Genomic DNA, 24,382 nt, shown 5'->3' with positions numbered 1-24,382 from the left:
AGAGGTTTTATCAGCAGGGAATACATGTTCTTCCACAACGTTGGCATACGGCCATAGAGCATGATGGAGACTAGGTGGAAACACAGGACATGGACGAAAAACCCAGGCCGGAGTCTGAATACCACTCGTGAGGATCAGTTGATCAGAAGAACTTGACATGAGGTGCTAAACTGGGAAAAGAAATATAAATAAATATGTATATTGATGTTCACGCCCAGATAACGGTTTCGAAATGTGCAGAATTTCGCATAAATGAAACTGACATTCAACATTATCTGTGCGAACATGAACTTTACTTGCAAATTGTTAGTGAGAGCACTCAGGGCGAATAGTATTGTGCTGATTGCCCCGTAAATTAACAGTGGTTAGTGGCAGGACGATATGTAGTGAGACGTCAGGATACACGCATAAAATTACAGAAAACACAGCAGAGATTGGAAAGACTGTGACTGGTGATACTTCAATGTTCCCAGACAAGACAAGGAACGCAGTGTAATTGTGCAGACCGGAACGAAAGCGATACGCAAAAACAATGGTACTTTTCTACAGTCAAAACATAAGAGCCGATGTGTTTGGGCTGGGTGCAACTTATTCTGCGACAACAATGCGCATTCCTGCCTCGCTTCGGACGCTGTCTCGTTCGCAGGAGAAAAATGTCTTTGAGACAAAGTGCAGTGCCCGCATTGTCACCATAGCTGGACGCTTACGTAGGGCCTAGGCTGTTACAAGAGCAGTGTCTTTCAAACACTAGTGAGTGAACCAATCCTTAACCAACTATTGCTGAATTCTGTGAGAAATGAAAGCAACCCTGTTACGGTCTTCGGGGACACTCATAGTTACGCAGATGGCACGTGATTAATAGTGACCGAAACTGGTTCTGCACTTAACAATAACAGCGAATAACCACACTATAACATTCAATCCCACAGCAAAATTAACATGTTTCTGGTCAGAATATAATATGGCGACGTGACTTTAATTTCGTGCTCACGTTGCTGATGTGCCGAACTGCCGCGCTGAATCCCGGAGCACGGGTCGGCGCCTACGCGACTCCGGCTGACGAAGGCTTCCAGCCGTGCAGCTGCGCGGCTGTGGGTCCGGGCTTCGCGACCTGACAGCGTGCTCCGGCCGTTCGTCATAACAGCCTTCACCAACGGGCTCCAGCTGCCTCCCCTACACTCCACGACGACCTCCGTCGGCGTTCGACGAAGTCCGACGGCGCTTCAAGACGACGGCAGTCGGCAAAAATTAATAACTCAAACACTGTTGCATTTATCGACCACATTAACACACATTTTGAAGATTAGGAGTAGCAAAAACACTAATTTGAAAATTTTATCACGTGTGTATGTGGCAACATTTGTGAATTTTGCACAAACAATTAATATAAAAAATAGCTACATGATCAAAACACTGAACTATAAGGCTTTTAAACTGAGGTAGTTCTATTGTGTTCAAAGTAATTCACCATAAAGAATGTTTGTAGTGCTTTTAATCGTAAAATTTTCATTTTTTTTAACCTTATAAAATTTTGTTCTAAAATAACTCAAAATAAGTGAAATATGAGAACCTTATGGGACAGTCAGTTTCTCCACTTGGGATTTCTCGGGTTTTCCATCGGCCTTTATCCAAATGAAAGGGCAAAAAAGGTAAATAGTCCCTAGCATACCATCATATACAGGCTATCCCCAACACTGTAGGAATTGTACAAAAGTCAGAAAACCCTCCTAATGCCGTGGAGTCTATAATGACCCCAGGCCGTAATTTTCTGTGAAATAGAGCTTATTTCCTATTCCTAAAAATTATGAAAAATTCGGACTTTTCCTGAATTAAATAGTGGGTTCGTAATATATTAATGTAACTTTTTGAAAATATTTAGTACTCGCTTCGGCGGTACATATACTAAGATTTCACACATTTGAAAATATTTAGTTTTGCAGAAAATCAAGAGAGAACCACTGAATACCAGTGGGGTTAAATGCGACCCCATTTCTCTCTTGTGGTATTATTACCCAATAACGCTGCATTGAATCCGTAACCGTTGCTGTATTTCCTTTGTTTTAGTCTTGTAAATATTGTTGTAACGTGTGATCATTGCCAATACTTCATAAGCCGACAGTTGTTCCGTACAAGTGGAGACTACTATTGTGTGTGTTGGATTTAGTGGAAAATGTCTCGTCACCTTTCCGAAGACGAAGTGCTTGAAATATTATTGCAGGATAATCCTCTATCTGGAGAATCAAATTGTGATATCAGAGATATAGTTTGTGATGTCTCATGCAGCGATGGAGAAATTGACATCTTAGAAGAGAATATTCCTCAGTCAGACGAAAGTTCAGAAGAATATTTGGACAGCGCAGATGTCCAGCCCGAACAGGAAGTAACACATATTTCTGACTGCTATAGGTACGTACACATTGTATTTTTGTAATTGTGCGATAGGGTCTAGCGCCAAGATATACGCTTTGTATTTTTTATTTTGTTTAGGTCTAAAAACAAAGAAGAATTGTGGCACAAACACGAGTTGAGCAGAGCTTTTGGAAGAGAAGAGAAATGGGACATAATGCGAGTAAAGCCAGGTCCAACAAACTTCGCAGTGAAAAATGTAGACTCCATAGAATCAGCTTTTCAGTTGTATCTTATGAGAAACATCGTCGATGTAATTCTAAAGTGGACTAACAAAGAGGGTAGTCTTGTTTACGGTAGTAAATGGAAACCAGTAGATGCCATTGAACTAAAGTGCTTTATCGGTGTCTTGATCCTAGCAGGTGCTTACAAGGCCCATAATAAAGCAGTTACACATCTGTAAAACAAAGAGGATGGTAGACCCATTTTTAGTGAATCAATTGCTAGAAATCGCTTTACGAAAATTTTAAGGTGCATCCGAATTGATGACGCAGATGTAAGACGTCACAACCGTGCTCCTGACAAGCTGGCTCCCATTAGAGAAATATTTGAAATGTGGGTACACACATTTCAAGAAGCATATGTTCTTCACAGCAACGTAACAACTGATAAGCAACTTGTGGCTTTTCGTGGTAGATGTCCATTTCGGCAATATATTCCTTCAAAACATGGAAAATATGGGTTGAAATTATGGACTGTATGTGATAGTGCAACGTCTTACGTTCTCAATCTCCAAGTTTACACTGGTCGACAAGAAAATGAATCTTGTGAAGTTGGTCAAGGCAAGAGAGTTGCTTTAGATATGGTGAAAGACTTAGAAAACTGTGGCAGAAATGTAACAACTGAACATTTTTTCACTTGCCTTAGTTTGGCGAGAGAACTTCTGAAAATGTTCCTCACAGCAAATCTCACACTCTTAGGAACAATTAGAAAAAATAAAGGAGAACTGCCACAAGTTTTCACTCAGACCAAAGGTCGAGTCAAATATTCATCTAGTTTTGGACTCCAGGAGCATGCTTCAAGTGTTTCATATTGTCTGAAAAAGGGAAAAGTTATAACTTTGCTCAGTACAATGCATTCAAGGAAGAAAGTGGAAGATCGTGAAGAATGCAAGCCAGTAATGATTCTGGATTATAATAAAACAAAATCATGAGTAGATACCATGGACAAGCTGGTTATAACGTACACTACAAAGAGGAAGAGCAGAAGGTGGCCAATGGTATTATTTTACAACATGATTGATATCAGTGCACTGAATGAATTTATCATATGGCTACATCTTACACCAGACTGGGCAGAAAGGACCAATTACAAGAGACGGGCATTTCTCATAGAATTTGGAAAGCAGCTCGTCGGAAGAACGCCAGACAAAATTATTTCTCCAGTACTTCCATCAACAGTACAGACAAAAAAAGAGGAAGGTGTCCGTTTTCTACAACGTCTGAGGATAGAAAATTCACCGATAAATGTTCAAAATGTGGATGTTCTATGTGTAAAAAGCACTCTGTAATTTATTGCTGTAAGTGTAATGCGTCATAAATGTCAATTCGGAATTTAATCAAAAATGTTTGAAGTTTCATGAGAATCGTTTGTAAATTTTATGGAAATAAATAATTTAAAAAAATATGCATTTTAATTTAATGTAATGTCACTGACATCATGTTTTAGATTGTGGAAAAAATAACGAATGTAATTTTATTCTACCATTATTAAAACTATCCTTAATAAAAAATAAATTCCGTTGGAGTCACTGAAGACCCCAATGGTACAAAGTGTAACAAAAAATACTCGGTATTAAAAGGGTTAATGGACTATATTATAAAACTGAGACAACGAAAATGTTATAAAATGATCATTCGGTGTATCTATATACGAACAGTGCAATAAGCATGAAAATGAAGCCTTATAACTGTGACAGTGAAACTCTTCATGTGCTAAAGCGACAGAAAGACGCTTAGGTGGAATGCTATCCACAGATATTTGACAAGTATGTTCCTAGCATTACAGGGGGCATTACAGCGTTCCCAAACGAAAGGACAGGATATGTGACCATGAATCCAGAGCTATGCCTGCGACGGTATGCTTATTTTTACAGGCAGGCTACAATTTTCACGAAATTTTTTTTTTAATGATACTATTTTTCTGAAGCCTGATACAGAAATCACTCCGGGGGAAGATTCCATACAAATAAATTCTGTAATTCTGAATGAGTTTAGTGCATCTGCTTTCAGAGGAATGATCAAACACGCCTGGCTCGCATGCAAGCTGATCGAAGAAAAATCAATATTTTTGAATTTAAATTAACTGTGTTTCCCTGTATCGATTCTGAAAAAATCCGTGTACCTGCAAGGCTGTATGTATTTGGGATTTCGTTGCTGACACAAAAAAATATCAACCCGAATTCTGTTCTAGCGTAGGAAAAGCTGTAAGCGGTAGCGACTAAGATGATTCTGTAATCAAATGTGTAACAAACGAATACACATTTGAAAAAAGTATGTTGCAATGATAGTTTTGTAATAAAATTACTACAGCGATGATACTATTTTTAAATAAGTTTGCATGGCGCAGTCTTTTTAATGACATTCTGAACGATGAAATTGGAAAAATAGAAGAAAAGGAAAGCACACAGGCAAGGTTGAATCCATACCTCTAGCGTGGTAGCAATAAACTTGAGCCGGTGCAGTACGCTCTCCCGACTGAAAGACATTTAACGTTACGTACACTCAATACCCAGCACATTGTACTAACCTTTGACACCGATAGCAGCAGCGACGCGCCTTGGCATGGAAACAATGAAGCCGCGGCAGGTCGGTGGCTTTGGCACCACAACTGCACACGCAAGTCAGCTACATCTCATAAATTCCGGGTAGGAGGAAGATGAGCTCTTGCGCCACGTTCATTGACATCCCACATGTGTTCGTTGGGGTTGGAGGCCAGCACATTAATTGAAACTCGCCAGTGTTTTCCTCGAATCATTCCATCGCACCTCTATCGCACTCCTGGCGTAGTGACATGCCGCATTATCTTGACGAAAAATGACACTGCCATAGGAGAAACAAGATGGTCTGAGGTTCTAATGGCTCTGAGCACTATGGGAGGTCAGTCCCCTAGAATTTAGAACTACTTAAACCTAACTAACCTAAGGACATTGCACACATGCATGCCCGAGGCAGGATTCGAACTTGCGACCGTAGCAGTCGCGCGGTTCCAGACTGCAGCGCCTAGAACCGCTGGTCCACACCGGTATGAAGGGCTGTGTGTGGTGTGCAACCAGTGTACGATACTCATCGGCCGTCAAGGTGCCTTCCACGACCTGCACTGAAACAACGGATGTCCACATGAATGTTCCCCGGGTCACAATGGAGCTGCCGCCAGCTTGTCTCCGTCCTGCAGTACAGGTGTCAAGGAGTTGTCTCCTGGAAAACGACGGATTCGCTCCCTCCCATTAACACGATGAAGAAGGTATCGGGATTCATCAGACCGTGCAACGCTCTGCCACTGCGCCAACGTCCAGTGGCGATGGTAACGTGCCCATTTCAGTCGTAGTTACCGATGTCGTGCTGGTAACATTGGTCACATGGTTAGGAGCGGTCTGTGTAATCAGGTACATTATCTCTCTGCCCAGCATGAAAGTGTGATGTTAGTTCCGCCACATTTCGCGTTCTGTATTGTTTTACCAGTCTACGACGTCCGGCATCTGTAATGAGGGGTGGCCGCGCAACCCCACGATGTCTGAACATGATGCGACGGGGCATCACATTGTGCTTCGGTCAGTGTCAGATATACGGTGCGCTCCCCCATTCTACACACGGACAGTATGCTCACTGATACTACGCACGCCATGTTTGTGTCTGATTAGCAATCACTCCTTGCCAAATGACGCTGCTGTCGCCTAGATGTGTTTATATGGTTGGTGGGTCTGTGGTCCTAATGTTCTGGCTGGTCAGGCATGCATAGAACTTCAGTATAGATTTTCCAGAAGCCAGGGACAGTCGGATGACAAGCCTCTAGTCTGGTACTCACGACACGTCCCTCCACAACAAATTTAAAGATCCATCAAAAGTCGTGTTAGAACATAAGCTGAGTGCACGATCTCGCTGTCGTGAAGTAACACTGAGAAGGCGACCTGACCGTCTGTTCGGATTACGTGGCTTTAACGAAGCTGAGCTGTTTTCTGCGATCGTAGTGTATAGAATTGAATCGGTGAGTTGGAAAAGAGGTCACGTCCTAGCAATTAAATTTTCAGGCTGTTTTACTAAACAACGAGTTTAAGCACGGTGTCATGGAGTTGACATGTACAAACTGGTCGCAGGGTGAAACAGCATATGCCGTTACAGCATATTTTATCCATCGAGTGTGGTCAGTAATACCGTGTAATGTACTGAAGATGACCCTTTTTTGAACTTGGTGCTGCTTAATGAGGCAGCTAGAGCTGTGTTAATAGCGGAAGGACTGTGTTACGCTGGTTTATCTTATTCATATTTATTATAGCAATAGAAACGTGTGTTACGAGCATACAGGTTTATTCATAACTGTGCCGACATGAAGTCGTCAGGCGGCGTGGCGCGCGGCAGCGCATCGCATCACGCGCTATGCGCTCGCAGCCGCTACACCAGCTCCCTCGTGACGCAGCCGGCCGTTCGCAGTGGCCGAGGGGTCTGCCCGCCTTCCTGCTGCGCGCCGCTCGCCGCACCGCCGCCTTAAGCTTTGGGTCGGCATCAGTGCCAGCGCCGCTGCCAATGAGCATTGTCGCTTCTTTATGAGTGCATAAGAAAGACTCACCGCTGCTATTGGAACTTGTCGGGCGCTGATGTATTTCTGGGGGAGCTGGGCCTCTATTTTACCTGTGCTATTTCATGCAAGCAGATTTGTTCTTTTGGTAAATACACACGTAGTGTGAGCTGCCTGTCTTGTTCATGAGTGGAGTGTGAAATACTTCATGATTTAATGTGGTGCACTCTCAAAATCGTTTACCTGTGTACTAGCTGGAGCGTTCAACTCATTCAATTATGCCTTCAACTGACCTACGTCACTAAAACCAACTGTTTGATATTGTGTGCCGTTATTAGTATTATCTATTATTGTGTCAAAGATTACATTAATTATTTCTCTTACTGGTGATCTTGGGATTTTAAAACGTTTGCTGTGTTTAAAATAGTAATAAATAGAAGTTGTTCGAAAGAATGCCACACTCAATAGTTGTAATAAACAGAAGTTGTTCAGAAGAATGTCACACTCACTTCCTCCTATCCCTTCGTTTCTCTAGTTCTGTTGCAATAATGCACCACAAATACAAACATCAAAAAAAGTTTAGCATCGCTTCGGTTCCGAGAGTTCCGCAACCTGTACAGGAAATTGTAATAGAAATAAACATAAACATCATTTACCCCCTTACGCCATTTTTATTGTTCATGAAAACCACACATTGCATGTTTTACCACCGTACAGCGAGAACTTCAGAGGTGGTGGTCCAGATTGCCGTACATATCTGTACCTCTAATACCCAGTAGCATGTCCTCTTGCATTGATGCATGCCTGTATTCATCATGGAGTACTATCCACAAGTTCAACAAGGCACTGTTGGTCCAGATTGTCCCACTCCTCGACGGCGATTCGGCGTTGATCCCTCCGAGTGGTTGGTGGGTCGCGTCGTCCACAAACAGCCCTTTTCAATCTATCCCAGGCATGTTTGTTAGGGTGCTACCCACTCTAGTCGAACGATGTTGTTATCCTGAAGGAAGTCATTCACAAGATGTGAACGATGGGGGTGCGAATTGTCGTCCATGAGGACGAATGCCTCGCCAATATGCTGCCGATACGGTTGCACTATCTGTTGGAGGATGGCATTCACGTACGTACAGCTGTTACGGCGCCTTCCGTGACCACCAGCGGCGTACCTCGGATCCACATAATGCCACCCCAAAACACCAGGGAACCTCCACCTTGCTGCACTCGCTTGCTAGTGTCCCTAAAGCGTTCAGCCCGACCGGGTTGCCTCCAAACACGTCTCCGACGGTTGTCTGGTTGAAGACATATGCGACACTCATCGGTGAAGAGTACACGATGTCAATCTTGAGCGGTCCATTCGGCATGTTGTTGGATCCATCTGTACCGCGCTGCATCGTTTCGTGGTTGCAAAGATGGACTTCGCCAGGGACGTCGGGAGTGAAGTTGCGCATCACGCAGCCTATTTCGCACAGTTCGAGTCGTAACACGACGCCTTTGGCTGCACGAAAAGCATTATTCAACATGGTCGCATTGCTGCCAGGGTTCTCCGAGCCATAATCCGTAGGTAGCAGTCATCCACTGCAGTAGTAGCCCTTGGGTGGCCTGAGCAAAGCATGTCATCGCCAGTTTCTATCTCTCTGTATCTCCTCCATGTCCGAAAACATCGCTTTGGTTCACTCCGAGACGCCTGGACACTTCCCTTGTTGAGCGCCCTTCCTGACGCAAAGTAACAATGCGGACGCGTTCGAACCGCGGTATTGAGCGTGTAGGCGTGGTTGAACTACAGACAACACGATCCGTGTACCCCCTTCCTGGTGGAATGACTGGAACTGATCGACTGTCGGACACCCACCGTCTAATAGGCGCTGCTCATGCATGATTGTTTACATCTTTGGGCGGGTTTAGTGACATCTCTGAACAGTCAAATGGACTGTGTCAGCGATACAATATCCACAGTCAATGTCTATCGTCAGGAGTTCTGGGAAACGGGGTGATGCAAAACTTGTTTTGATGCGTGTACAACCAAAATCAAACTACAGTGAAGCAGACAATGGTGGATATGATTCAATCATCTCCATATGACCTGTCCTTCGGTAGGCACTGGCCAATACTTTTATAAAATGGTGTCTGTTCGTTAGGTATGTATTGTAGGATTTTCTTTTCAATCTGGTTCCTTCTTTCTTATTGCAACATGTGCAGAATATGCTTGTTTGTCTGGAAGATCTTACATCATCTTTTGAGCAATGGAAACTTCAAATCAGCGAGTCCATTAATGAATTGCCGGCTTCAAAGTTCCAGGAAAAGCGCTGCAGGAAATGGAATGGCTGCACGTAGATATCTGAAACTTAATTTTTGTTTTGCTGTCATATGAGACACTGAGTGGTTAGCCCCCAGTCCAGATTATTTTCTGTTTTCATTTTTATGAAGCTAGAGTTCTGCTCCTGATACGTAGAACGTACTCCTCTGGCGTCACCTCAGGATATTGCACTTACTGTAGCTGAACATCTATCTAACGAGCATGACCCCTTGTTATACCAAACGATGCTTACTGATTTAAACTTGAGCTATCTACGGTAGACGTAGCATTTTTTTTTTTTTAAATGTGTCACTGATCCATTTCCTAAGTCACCTGGTCAATGGCTAAGACTTTCCATTAGACGAATACTGATGCCTGAAGTAAGTTCCATGCTAAAGTCCACATTTCATACGAAGAGGGTACAAATTTCGTCAAAGGGAACAATGTGGTTGCACTCTTGTTTATTCCACTTCTACGACGAGGAAATATGAGCTGCGTCAAACGAAAACTGGGGACAGGGCAACTTCACTGTTATGAACGTGCTACCAAAACGCACATTATCTCTGTATCCTTTTAGTCATGGCAACTTGTTTTTATAGACTAACACATAATTGTGTAACTTATCATTCATTTCTGTAACGTTATCAAAGACTGTTGCAAATTTATTTTAATAACCAGCTTATATCCCTCCGCTTTGCTCACGTATGCTGTGTGGTTTGCACACATTGTTTTGTTTTACTTTAATCGAATTTTTACGTTGTTCACCAGTTGCAAGGCCTTCTAAATTTTTCACACTAATTAAGGCCATAGAAGCATCATCTTTTTCGTGTGTACTTCTGACCAAAAAGTGGAGTCCAAGGTTTTTTTTAATCATGCCTTTTGGTTTTGAAATTACTTTAGTAGACCATTAATAACGATTTATATTCAAAACAAATTAACCCATTATTTGACCACCAAAGGACTTTAACTTCAGAAAATGCTCAAACACATATTTATTTATTTCTGGCCGAGAAATCGAATATCAATTTTCGTAGTTCTAGCTCCATAATTGCCTTAATAGTGACATATTTTCAGAAAGCCTCCCATACCATATTTCACCCCCTTTGGGGTGGAATTTCGAAAAATCCCTTCTTAAACAACGCCTATAGTGTAAGTTCACTACCCTCTCCAAATTCCAAGTTTCTATCCAGCGGTATCGGCTGGTCGATGATGGGTCGGCCAGGACATTGCCTTTTGTATATGTGGATGGACGTAATCTGTTTCTTCACTATCATATCAGATAACATCAGTATCCTCCATTCTTCAAAAGCATTGGACTCCCATGTACATAACATCTTCAGACGTCTGATTATTTCACTGTATTTTACTGTATTAAATATTTGACGCTAAGGGTATAGAACCTTCATGGATTAAGGCCCAAAACCATATTTTTGTTAGTTTTATTACTTTCGCATCATCCACTGGATGATAATAGTCTTGATAATTTGTGCTCCGATTTAAGAAATGCTGGTTTTTCGTGCATTTCAATGTTTATGATTTATCTCCTGAACGGTGTGTCATACGAGGGCATAAGTCTACACGTCCATTCAGTAGTATATGTGGATACTGTCTGCAGAATGTGCTGCGGATAGAATTAGTACTAAATAATAAATTCATATGCCATGCCTGACGTTGTAGTATAACTAAATAAGCAGCAAATATGTAGAAACGTCCTTATTATTTTGTAGTAGGTGGCAGCAAGAAAAAGTTTTGAAATGTATACAGACTTTGTGTAAAGTTCTCCTATTGTCAAGTAGTGGTTTGGGTAGTTTGAGTGCGGTGGGTAGGCTGCCTCAAGACGTGTACACGTAACTTTAATACTTGGCTTATTGTGTCAAACATGTGACGTGAGATTGTGTTTCTGAATTACTAGACTATGGTGCATTTTAAAATATTAAGTTCGGTCAGTAATGTAAATATGAAGTACACATAATCAAATTTTTGTGGGCTCTGTCAGCCATTAGAACGGCAACCTCTAAAATGGATTGGATGATCGTTTTAGCTGATTAGTTAAGCAGACAAATGATTTGTAGTAAACGCAGCACAAGACTTAACGCCTTAGTGTGTTATCACTTGTGGGAGATCTTGTTTCAGTATGTCAATCCGTTTTCTCTTTCTGTAATATCAGTTCAGTGGTCTCTGAGGAACAAAATCAAAACGGGTTTCATTATGGCTTGGTCATGACTCAAAAATATTTGATTTTAAAAATATTAGCTGCAAATAACATGAATAAAACTCATATTAAAATTCACAAAAAACAACCAAACAACATGCTTCGTAAGTGCACCATAACTCTGTAATGCCATGAACATACATTTAAGTTAAGAAATGGACAAGTTTTGCGAGTAAAGACACGAAAGTTATGGACTCAGCGCAATCCGGTTCGACGTATATCAGATCTGTAGAAGGACCAATACGAAAATTTAGTGTTAAGCTGATAATTTCACTAATTCAAACTATCAAGGCTGCACACACTCACACTTCAAAACTCATTTCACACATGCAATTCTTGCGAATATCGTAGAACTTTAATCTCCATCCTCTGAAAAGCGCAAAACATCCCCACGAACGCCTCACGTTTTCTGAACCTGCAACTAGCCATACGTCACCACTGGTACGGAGACCTGTCTCTGAAGTGACGGAGCGCTCCACTAGCTTGTGGTGAGACACGCCTCCTTGCTGGAGAACAGGTGAGAAACCCGGCTGAGGCAGGCGATGCGTCGTTGTGGGGCAAGGCCCCCGCCCCTTCACTGACGAAACGGCTTCTGTCAACCTGCACGCTATGGGGGGCCCCCCATCATGCAGAATACTTTCAATTTCTTTTGTTATTTCTTTTACCTCTCCACTACAGGAAAGGGAACTACAACAAAAAGATCTACTTGCCGCCGCCTCTTGTGTACAAGGAAAAAAAAAAAAAAAAAAGAACTGCACCACTTCAGAATTCCGGGAGTCGCTCGCGCCTTTAGGTGATGGAACATCCCAAACTTTACTCTCGAAATCTTTGTGGAGATTCCGTTTGTAGTTCATTCAGAACATCATAACATCATGTCAGCAAAATGAGCACCAGCATCTCAAGGTTTGGACATTCCAGCCGGAAGGCGCGTCATGAAAGACGCTCCACTGAAAATTTGAAAAGAACTGCTTGTATCTGTGGCTGCAAACAAGAGCACAGTGTCGATCATTAATGTACACCCAACACCACAGTTACGATTTCTGGTAGCGGCCTATATGGCCGCGTATCCAATTCGCAGTGTTAGTTTTCGTTGTGGAGAAATGAATCACTTCTGGGAATAAAAGCGTTGGAAAGCGATCTGAGCAGGTGTCTGTCAGGTAAGAAAAGACAAGTTACACCGAACGAGTCTCTAGACGACCACATGAGAATTATGAAATTTCAGTGAAATCTAGACCTTTAGCTGCTGACAGGCATTGATAAATATCAACGGGAACAGTTGAAAATGTGTGCCCCGACCGGGACTCGAACCCGGGATCTCGTGCTTAAAAGGCAGACACTCTGTCTGAGCCACCGAGGCCACAGACGACAATGCGACTGCAGGGACTCTGGTACGCTCCCCGTGAGACCTACAATCACAGCTTATTGTCCACACACTACATTTGTAATGCCCCTGCCCACTATACTCATTACTCGCGGCAGTCAATCTACCGATTTCCGTAAGAATTCGGGCTATGTGAGTGCATCCGCACTGAAGATCATTGGCCAGTGAGCCTTATCTATATGAAGATTGTATATGTTCTTTCGGACATGTCATCTATATGAAGATGGTATCTGTTCTTTCGGAAATGTCTGAAAGAACAGATACCATCTTCATAGACATGAGAATTCTACATCTACATCCATACTCCGCAAGCCACCTGACGGTGTGTGGCGGAGGGTACCTTGAGTACCTCTATCGGTTCTCTCTTCTACTCCAGTCTCGTATTGTTCCTAGAAAGGATTGTCGGTATGCCTCTGTGTGGGCTCTAATCTCTCTTATTTTATCCTCATGGTCCCTTCGCGAGATATATGCAGGAGGGAGCAATATACTGCTTGACTCTTCGGTGAAGGTATGTTCTCGAAACTTCAACGAAAGCACGTACCGAGCTACTGAGCGTCTCTCCTGCAGAGTCTCCCACTGGAGTTTATCATCTCCGTAAAGCTTTCGCGATTACTAAATGATCCTGTAACGAAGCGCGCTGCTCTCCGTTGAATCTTCTCTATCTCTTTTATCAACCATATCTGGTACGGATCCCACACTGCTGAGCAGTATTCAAGCAGTCGGCGAACAAGTGTACTGTAGCCTACTTCCTTTGTTTTCGGATTGCATTTCCTTAGGATTCTTCCAATGAATCTCAGTCTGGCATCTGCTTTACCGACGATCAACTTTATATGACCATTCCATTTTAAATCACTCCTAATGCGTACTCCCAGATACTTTATGGAATTAACTGCTTCCAGTTGCTGACCTGCTATATTGTAGCTAAATGATAAGGGATCTATCTTTCTGTGTATTCGCAGCACATTACACTTGTCTGCATTGAGATTCAATTGCCATTCCCTGCACCATGCGTCAATTCGTTGCAGATCCTCCTGCACTGCAGTACAATTTTCCATTGTTACAACCTCTCGACATACCACAGCATCATCCGCAAAAAGCCTCAGTGAACTTCCGATGTCATCCACAAGGTCACTTATGTATATTGTGAATAGCAACGGTCCTACGACACTCCCCTGCGGCACACCTGAAAAACACACTTACTACGGAAGGCATCTCTCCATTGAGAATGACATGCTCCGTTCTGTTATCTAGGAACTCTTCAATCCAATCACACAATTGGTCTGATAGTCCATATGCTCTTACTTTGTTCGTTACACGACTGTAGGGAACTGTATCGAACGCCTTGCGGAAGTCAAGAAACACGGCATCCACCTGTGAATCCGTGTCTGTGGCCCTCTGAGTCTCGTGGACCAATAGGGCGACCTGGGTTTCACACGACCGTCTTTTTCGAAACCCATGCTGATTCCTACAGAGTAGATTTCTAGTCTCCAGAAAAGTCATTATACTCGAACACAATACGTGTGTGTGTGGTGGGCGTCTGTGTCGTTCACACCACAGTAAACACACATGGGTGTGTCAGAGAGGTGGATGCGAAGCATACTGTAGGGAAGCAGCATACTCACGCTGTAGTAAATTCACATCAGTTTCCATTGTGTGCCAGCCAGTCTGCTGTAACTAGCTCTGACGTCATAAATGTTGCGCAATACCTTAAAAATCAAGCAAATGACCTAAAACTTTTCTAGCATGTCAGGAATAATACTAAATTAATGTGTGTTAAATATCAGTTCGATAACTTCAGCCATTTTCGAAATTTGGACGTGTTTCTGAAAAAATCATTGGCGCAACAGAAAAGAGCTAGAGACTTCAAAATTTATATTTAGATTCATCTTTCATAATGATTTAATAAAAACAGTACTTTGGATTTCACAAATTAAGATTTTAGTGGAAATTCATGATTTTCTGGTTTTCATCTCAAAACTGAAGGAAGCAAGATAGATTAAGTAGGCTAATAAATAAGGTTAGGATGTGAAAAGTTTCTTTTGAATACCTATAAAATTATAGCGATAGCGGATCTCAAAAGGGCCAGTTCAGAGCTCATCTACTGCGTGCAGTGTAATTTAATTAATTCTCTCGCCCAAAATATTTAACTTAGCCACGTCAAAATTTTATTATCAATACTTACCTGCGTGCTGAATGCACGTTTAAATTAAGAGCTTCATCGGCCATCAGCAAAAGAAGCTATAAATTATTATGTAACTTTAAGTGGTGCGTTACTAGCCCAGTGGCTATTCGGGAGAGCCGATTTGATGAGGCGTTCCCTTAGCCGCCCGCACCGCGGCTTTATATATAAGAACGCTGCGCGAGGAAGCAAGGCCCCAGTTCTCTCCAGACGCTGAATGACACGCCATCTGTGTCGGGAGTCGCGTCGCATCGGTATCACTGCTACAAACAGCCTCGGGTGCCGTATTAAGTTACTAGAGATACGCGGAACCATGAAATCATTTCAAGTGAAGGGTTAATTCTGGGATGATTTTCATTATCTAGTTTCAGTTTGCGTATTGTCGTATTTTCACGTGCCGTCGCGGGACAGACATTCTACCAATTATTTAGCGTGGCGTTTGATGAAATACTCTCATCAAATTATGGCGAGCATTCTTTTTAACATTTAATACGGACATTTATAGTTGCATCAGCGCATTAGACTCTGAACTGCTCTGTTAGTTAGGTTGTAGGGATACTTGTGTTTTTTATCAGTGAATTTCAGAATATACTCAACTATTTTGGAAAACCGTTTTTGATTAGAAATCCCGGACAATCTCCTAATTCCTCAGAGCTGTAAGCTGCAGCTATAATGGTATTCTCAGATGAAGTGGGCACTAGGATCTCTAATTACTGGCTCCACGTTTTGTTAAATCACTTTCTGGGTGCTAAAAGGTAAATAGAGAGCCAGTGTTGAGAACGGCGAAAGACAGCATTAACAACATTCTAAAAGCCAGAAACTGATTGAACATTCAAACATTTATACAGCAATTAATTAGATTTTTTTACAAATTACTCGCCGCCCCACATATGGTGCATCGGCCGGGAAATCAACTAAGTGAAAGTGATTTTTAACTATTCGGATTCGCGAGTGAAATGCGACACGCAACTGAGTATAGAACAGTGAATGTGTTACGTGTGCATGTGGATGACGCAATTGGATTAACAACACATCTGGATTGACGGAGCTGGCACTGAGTCTAGCGGTGCTGCCGGCATCGCGAGAAGCCAGTCTCGCCACACCGCAGTCGTCCGCTGGAGCAGCCGGCGCAGCGCCTGCAGTTACAGGCCACGCAAACACACAACAGCCGTTGGAGTGCCGTCTGCAGTTCAACGTGCCACATCGCATCAGTAATCCTGGTACGCCGCGCGGACAACGTCGTGCAGAAGGAACTAAGTTAAGTGAAAAGCTGTTAAAAATTTTACTAACCTGCACTAAAAGACTGTCGGCGATGGAACCGCCAAAAGAAACGGAGTTTAAACTTAAATTAGAACCTATGTCTGTTGAGGGAACTCTAAATCCAGACAACGGTTCAAGTGTAAATATGCATGAAAGTAGTAATGTTAAAGTGAAATATGAAGTATTGTCTCCTGACAGTAGTGTGCGAAGGGGCAATGATTCAATAATAGAGACCCCTGTAGTAAAGCAGAAAGTAGAAATTGTAAATTTATTGGATGATAGTTTCTCTGATGAATTAAAAATGAAAGTCATCAGAGATGGTAGAGTTTAAGAAGGAGCAGTTAGATATGACTAATCAATCAGAAGTTTCATTGAGTTTTGATGATTCTGGTGTTGGAGCTAGTTTTTCGTCACCTGAGAGTGATAAAAAGCCAGCTAGTGAGCAACCCAAAGATGCTGGGGCTGTTGATTTAAATGTTATATTACAAGCAATAGCTGCCAGTAATGCTAGAATGACAGCTGAATTGAAGTCTGAAATAAGTGAACAGGTCAAAAACAGTAATGCTGAATTAAAGTCTGAAATAACTGAGGTCAAAAGCAGTAATGCTGAATTAAAGTATGAGATTATGGCCAGCCAAACTAATTTTAATAAACGATTGGAGGTAATTGACGATACTTTCAAGGCTGGTTGCAATAAGTTGAAAGAGGATCTAGACAGTTTGAATTATAAAATTGATTACAATCATGAGGATATTAAGAAATAGGTTGCTCAACAGTTTTCTGAAATGTATAAAACAGTTAAATCCGAAGTTGCTGAGGTTCGCAGAGACTTCCTAATGGAAGATGCGAAGCTGGAGCACAAGTTAACAGAAAAGATCGAGGCGGAATCTGAACTGTGCTCAGATAGATTTAAAGATGTTAATATAAAAGTAAACATATGTCAAGCAGATGTAGATGCAATCAAAACTGATACTACTCATATTGTACAAAGAGTAGAAAATGTTGAAATGAAAGTATAAAATATTAGTACTAACAATGCTAACATTGAGAGTAAAGTAGCTTCAATAACTTCTGGTAATGGTAGTATACAACAAGTTGTAGCTGCAAACGCCGCTTTTATCGGGTGTCGGCAGTTCTTGCGGTTCGATCCAGATAAAAATATCCACCCGCTAGATTTCTGTAACGATTTTGAAGATGTGATTCCACCAACTTGGTCTGAACGAGAGATAATCTCATCTATTAGAAGCCATTTAGCAGGTGACGCCATGCGTTGGTCAGCTGATGTTATGTTGAAGTGTAGAACATTAGCGGAGTTTAAAACAGCTTTCATTAATGAGTATTGGTCTAGCAATAAGCAAAATGAAGTGTTGAGAGAATTTTGGAGTGGAAAACGCTTCAATGCAGGCAAGGAATCAATTAAAGAGTTTGCTAGGTCATGGATTTCACGTTTGTCACATTTGGCGGAAAAGCTAAAACCAGAAATGATTATACTAGGTCTTGAAGCCAAACTGCCATGGTATTGGCAAACTAGAATTATATCTGCCCCTAGAGACAATCTGGATCGTTTCATTGAATATTTGGAACGTGTAGAACGTGTTGCTGCCAATGAGGAGCAAGCACGTAATAACAGAAATGCTAATAACAATAGTAGTAATTTTAGGAACGAGCAAAATGGCAATGTAAACATCAGAACAGTAGATGTTCGCCATCCTAAGAGAGGTAGGAATTGGGGAAATAATTATCAGAACCAACAATGGCATCCAAATGATAATTTTGTTCCAAACAGAAATATGCAGGCAAACAACGGCGCGGAAAGCAATGCTATGCCAGCTAACTATAATGAAACTAAAGGAAACAGTAGTAGACCTAGGCAGGAAAACTAGTTCCCGTCTATGAGGACACTGGCACTCACCAGGCGGTTACTTTTCCTGTGCCAGTAATTAAGGGAATTGGTAAGACAGATCAGAATACTCAAACTGAACAAGTGGATGAAGTGTCGGTAGCATCTAAGGATACAACAGAAATATTAGATCACTCACAGTATTTGATAGATACCGTGTTAGAGACGCTTTCTAAGTGGGAAGAGAAAGAAGGCGCAGCAGTGTAACGATAGGGAGGAGCTACAAAACACTGAATTGACAGGTGAAGAAGCAGAAGAAATTCATGCTTATATTTACGATGAAGATGATGTGCTCTTATCTAAACTGCCTGTGCAGGATGTTGATAATGTACTAATAGATTTAGGACAGGAGATAATGTAGAGGGTAGGCTGTTGAAGGTCGATGAACCCAGTAGCTGTGACCAGTTGTCACTTGAGAAGGAAACCGACGATAATGGTAAAAGTGGTTTAGCTGTAACTAGTGTTATGCCCGGTCTGGAGACGCAGAATCGCCCAGACTACAGTAATTTGGGTCATGTTCAGCAAACTAAATGTAATGAAGTTGTGCGGTGTTTCGATTTAAAATTAATAGACCGACTGGAAAAGGCAGCTGAAAATGTAATTCAGGAAACCCCTACACACTGTGACCTAAATGTAATGAAGACAGATGATCACTTTAGTTGGAGACAAATCCAAAAGGAACTACTAGATGAATTTGAGGAACCACCTGTACAACCTAGAATAAGCCACCCTATAATAATAGTGAATATGTTGGGTATCAATGTACGTTGTCTCTTAGACATTGGAAGCGAGGTGAGTGCAATATCTCAGTCCTCCTTTGATGCATTACCTGGTAAAGACAAGCTTACAGTAATGAGGGTATCAGGACTAAGAATAATTGGTGCTACTTGCAAGGTTTCAAAAACGGTAAAGCAAGAAGCTTTGCTGCCCTTTAACATTAATGGTAATTTAATTGATCATCCATGTTTAATTGTAAACAATCTCAGTATTGAGGTTTTAATTGACATAGATTTCTTGTCAAAATATCAGAGTGTTGTTGACTTTGAAAGAAGCCAGTTAAAAATGGTCTTGCCAATAACCGGAGTAATTATAGTACCTTTTAGTGATAAACATGTAGTAACTGATGATGGAACTTGGGAGCTGCCTATACGAGTTCTGAAAAATAGGAGGTATTGGGACGAAGGTGTTAATCTTAGTAACAGTAAGCTGAACACAGGAGAAGAAGAAGAAGAAGCAATTATTTTAGACAAGATAGAAGCTAAATTGCAGGAAATCGATAAAATTTCCGCCAATCAGAGGGAAGAACTGAGACAGGTTCTAAAAAGGCATCAAAGTATTTTCAGATCGACGGGGCGTGGTCAAAGGTTATGAATGAATCCTGTAGGGAGGAGGTTGTTCTGTAACCTCTACACAGTGTGGCAGCTGTGCAGTCCCAGCTGTGTGAGATCTTCTTTCCATTTCAGATCTCACTCATTCTTCCTCTTTCCTATCATCAAAAATTTCGACCTCTTCTTTCATACATAAAATTTTCCGTTATGACTATCAAGCCAGCATTAAGCTAATGAATGCTGTAGGGAGGAGGTTGTTCTGTAACCTCTCCACAGTGTGGCAGCCGTGCAGTCCCAGCTGTGTGAGATCTTTCCATTTCAGGTCTCACTCATTCTTCATCTTTCCTATCCACAAAAATTTCGACCTCTTCTTTCCAGACATGAAAATTTTCTGTCATGGCTATAAAGCCATGAGTTATGTAACCATTCTATCTACCGATTAGTGAAGAAAAATACCTAATGTGACAAACCTAATAGTGACAAACAATAGAGAAGTATGACGTAATTAAGATGTAAAATGAATTTGAGTAATAAGTATGTATAGAACCCAGGTAATATAGTAAGTACAAAGTGTTGTTTTATTGGAAATGGTCCACCAACAGTAATTTAAAAAGATATATGAACTCATGTACAAGCAGGATAGCTCAGCATAAATACACTTCAAAGTAAGTAAGTACCTAATTGCAGATGTAGAACTGACAACAGCAGAGAACCGTTAAGTGGATTTAGTAGTCAACTAAACGTAGTGTGTTATGAACACTCAACTGTACTCTTACCAAAAGTTACTCACATGTACAAAGAAGCTGAGAAAACAACCACTAATCATACTCATACTATCTCTAAGAATACGGTAATCAAAGATGAGTCAGTTAAGTGCTTAAAATACAAATGTATCATGAATGTACCGAGCATTGGTTCAGTATTCCGGCCCAGAAATAATAAATTCAGATTAAATACGATTTATGATTGTATGCCTTAGGAGCATAAATTTTCTCTAATACATGACTAAAGGCGTTTTGAGCCATTTGTTTAACGATTCTATAACAGTTAAGTAACCGCGACAGTAATACTGAAAAAGCTCTGTTAACTTTGTTCCAGCAAAATATTGAAGGATAAAATGTACACTCCTGGAAATGGAAAAAAGAACACATTGACACTGGTGTGTCAGACCCACCATACTTGCTCCGGACACTGCGAGAGGGCTGTACAAGCAATGATCACATGCACGGCACAGCGGACACACCAGGAACCGCGGTGTTGGCCGTCGAATGGCGCTAGCTGCGCAGCATTTGTGCACCGCCGCCGTCAGTGTCAGTCAGTTTGCCGTGGCATACGGAGCTCCATCGCAGTCTTTAACACTGGTTGCATGCCGCGACAGCGTGGACGTGAACCGTATGTGCAGTTGACGGACTTTGAGCGAGGGCGTATAGTGGGCATGCGGGAGGCCGGGTGGACGTACCGCCGAATTGCTCAACACGTGGGGCGTGAGGTCTCCACAGTACATCGATGTTGTCGCCAGTGGTCGGCGGAAGGTGCACGTGCCCGTCGACCTGGGACCGGACCGCAGCGACGCACGGATGCACGCCAAGACCGTAGGATCCTACGCAGTGCCGTAGGGGACCGCACCGCCACTTCCCAGCAAATTAGGGACACTGTTGCTCCTGGGGTATCGGCGAGGACCATTCGCAACCGTCTCCATGGAGCTGGGCTACGGTCCCGCACACCGTTAGGCCGTCTTCCGCTCACGCCCCAACATCGTGCAGCCCGCCTCCAGTGGTGTCGCGACAGGCGTGAATGGAGGAACGAATGGAGACGTGTCGTCTTCAGCGATGAGAGTCGCTTCTGCCTTGGTGCCAATGATGGTCGTATGCGTGTTTGGCGCCGTGCAGGTGAGCGCCACAATCAGGACTGCATACGACCGAGGCACACAGGGCCGACACCCGGCATCATGGTGTGGGGAGCGATCTCCTACACTGGCCGTACACCACTGGTGATCGTCGAGGGGACACTGAATAGTGCACGGTACATCCAAACCGTCATCGAACCCATCGTTCTACCATTCCTAGACCGGCAAGGGAACTTGCTGTTCCAACAGGACAATGCCCGTCCGCATGTATCCCGTGCCACCCAACGTGCTCTAGAAGGTGTAAGTCAACTACCCTGGCCAGCAAGATCTCCGGATCTGTCCCCCATTGAGCATGTTTGGGACTGGATGAAGCGTCGTCTCACGCGGTCTGCACGTCCAGCACGAACGCTGGTCCAACTGAGGCGCCAGGTGGAAATGGCATGGCAAGCCGTTCCACAGGACTACATCCAGCATCTCTACGATCGTCTCCATGGGAGAATAGCAGCCTGCATTGCTGTGAAAGGTGGATATACACTGTACTAGTGCCGACATTGTGCATGCTCTGTTGCCTGTGTCTATGTGCCTGTGGTTCTGTCAGTGTGATCATGTGATGTATCTAACCCCAGGAATGTGTCAATAAAGTTTCCCCTTCCTGGGACAATGAATTCAAGGTGTTCTTATTTCAATTTCCAGGAGTGTATATATCCCCATTTCATTGTGATCCACCCATAGATATTAAGTGAACAGAGTCTGAGGCACTCTTTTTGTTTGTTCTACAGGACAAACCAGATAATGGCAGCCTGGTAGCTGCGTGAAAGCGTGGAGTGTCTTGGACACAACTCACAGTGACCCCTCCCCTTTCCCCCATGTAATTAAGAGAGAACGTGAAGGACGCACACCATAGCAACTTCCCCTCCTCTACCCTTGTGAATGGAAGTGTAGGACGCCAGCCAAAGCAGCTACAACCACGTGTGTAAAAATTATTTGTGAAATTTTCTTTCAGGTTTAGAAAAGACTGCTAAGAGATAATCATCTGTTTATGTATCATGTTATTTTCTTTGAATTTGTGTATGTAAAAATGTATTTAATGGATCTAAGATTTTCATAATTTTTCAATTTGTATGTGTTTGTTTGTCTAAGGTAATATGTATGCCAAAATATTTCATTGACTTTGCTTAAAATTTTGAGTAATGACATTGTTTAAAAGGCAGCGAACATGCCCACAATTTAAATAATTAATGTAGGTAATCAGTTTTCTTTAATGTTTCTACATGTTTATATTTCAATTTTGATTTTTCATAGGGAGTTAAACTGTACTCTTGCTTCCCTTTTTCTAATTAAATTTTTTTTCATTCATTAACATTCATAAAACAAAAAATTTAAGTAGAGGGTGATGTAGGGAAGCAGCATACTCACGCTGTAGTAAATTCACATCAGTTTCCATTGTGTGCCAGCCAGTCTGCTGTAACTAGCTCTGACGTCATAAATGTTGCGCAATACCTTAAAAATCAAGCAAATGACCTAAAACTTCTAGCATGTCAGGAATAATACTAAATTAATGTGTGTTAAATATCAGTTCGATAACTTCAGCCATTTTCGAAATTTGGACGTGTTTCTGAAAAAATCATTGGCACAACAGAAAAGAGCTAGAGACTTCAAAATTTATATTTAGATTCATCTTTCATAATGATTTAATAAAAACAGTACTTTGGATTTCACAAATTAAGATTTTAGTGGAAATTCATGATTTTCTGGTTTTCATCTCAAAACTGAAGGAAGCAAGATAGATTAAGTAGGCTAATAAATAAGGTTAGGATGTTTAGATTTAAATATGTTGGAGGTCCGCTATGACTATGAAGATGTGAAAAGTTTCTTTTGAATACCTATAAAATTATAGCGATAGCGGATCTCAAAAGGGCCAGTTCAGAGCTCATCTACTGCGTGCAGTGTAATTTAATTAATTCTCTCGCCCAAAATATTTAACTTAGCCACGTCAAAATTTTATTGTCAATACGTACCTGTGTGCTGAATGCACGATTAAATTAAGAGCTTCATCGGCCATTAGCAAAAGAAGCTATAAATTATTATGTAACTTTAAGTGGTGTGTTACTAGCCCAGCGGCTAGTCGGGAGAGCCGATTTGATCAGGCGTTCCCTTAGCCGTCCGCACCGCGGCTTTATATATAAGAACGCTGCGCGAGGAAGCAAGGCTCCAGTTCTCTCCAGACGCTGAATGACACGCCATCTGTGTCGGGAGTCGCGTCGCATCGGTATCACTGCTACAAACAGCCTCGGGTGCCGTATTAAGTTACTAGAGATACGCGGAACCATGAAATCATTTCAAGTGAAGGGTTAATTCTGGGATGATTTTCATTATCTAGTTTCAGTTTGCGTATTGTCGTATTTTCATGTGCCGTCGCGGGACAGGTATTCTACCAATTATTTAGCGTGGCGTTTGATGAAATACTCTCATCAAATTATGGCGAGCATTCTTTTTAATACTTAATTCGGACATTTATAGTTGCATCAGCGCATTAGACTCTGAACTGCTCTGTTAGTTAGGTTGTAGGGATACTTGTGTTTTTTATCAGTGAATTTCAGAGTATACTCAACTATTTTGGAAAACCGTTTTTGATTAGAAATCCCGGACAATCTCCTAATTCCTCAGAGCTGTAAGCTGCAGCTATAATGGTATTCTCAGATGAAATGGGCACTAGGATCTCTAATTACTGGCTCCACGTTTTGTTAAATCACTTTCTGGGTGCTAAAAAGTAAATAGAGAGCCAGTGTTGAGAACGGCGAAAGACAGCATTAACAACATTCTAAAAGCCAGAAACTGATTCAACA

Source organism: Schistocerca piceifrons, chromosome 4 (assembly GCF_021461385.2).
Source record: "Schistocerca piceifrons isolate TAMUIC-IGC-003096 chromosome 4, iqSchPice1.1, whole genome shotgun sequence".
In the NCBI taxonomy this organism is placed as follows: domain Eukaryota; kingdom Metazoa; phylum Arthropoda; class Insecta; order Orthoptera; family Acrididae; genus Schistocerca; species Schistocerca piceifrons.
Note: the sequence above shows the minus strand (reverse complement) of the source record.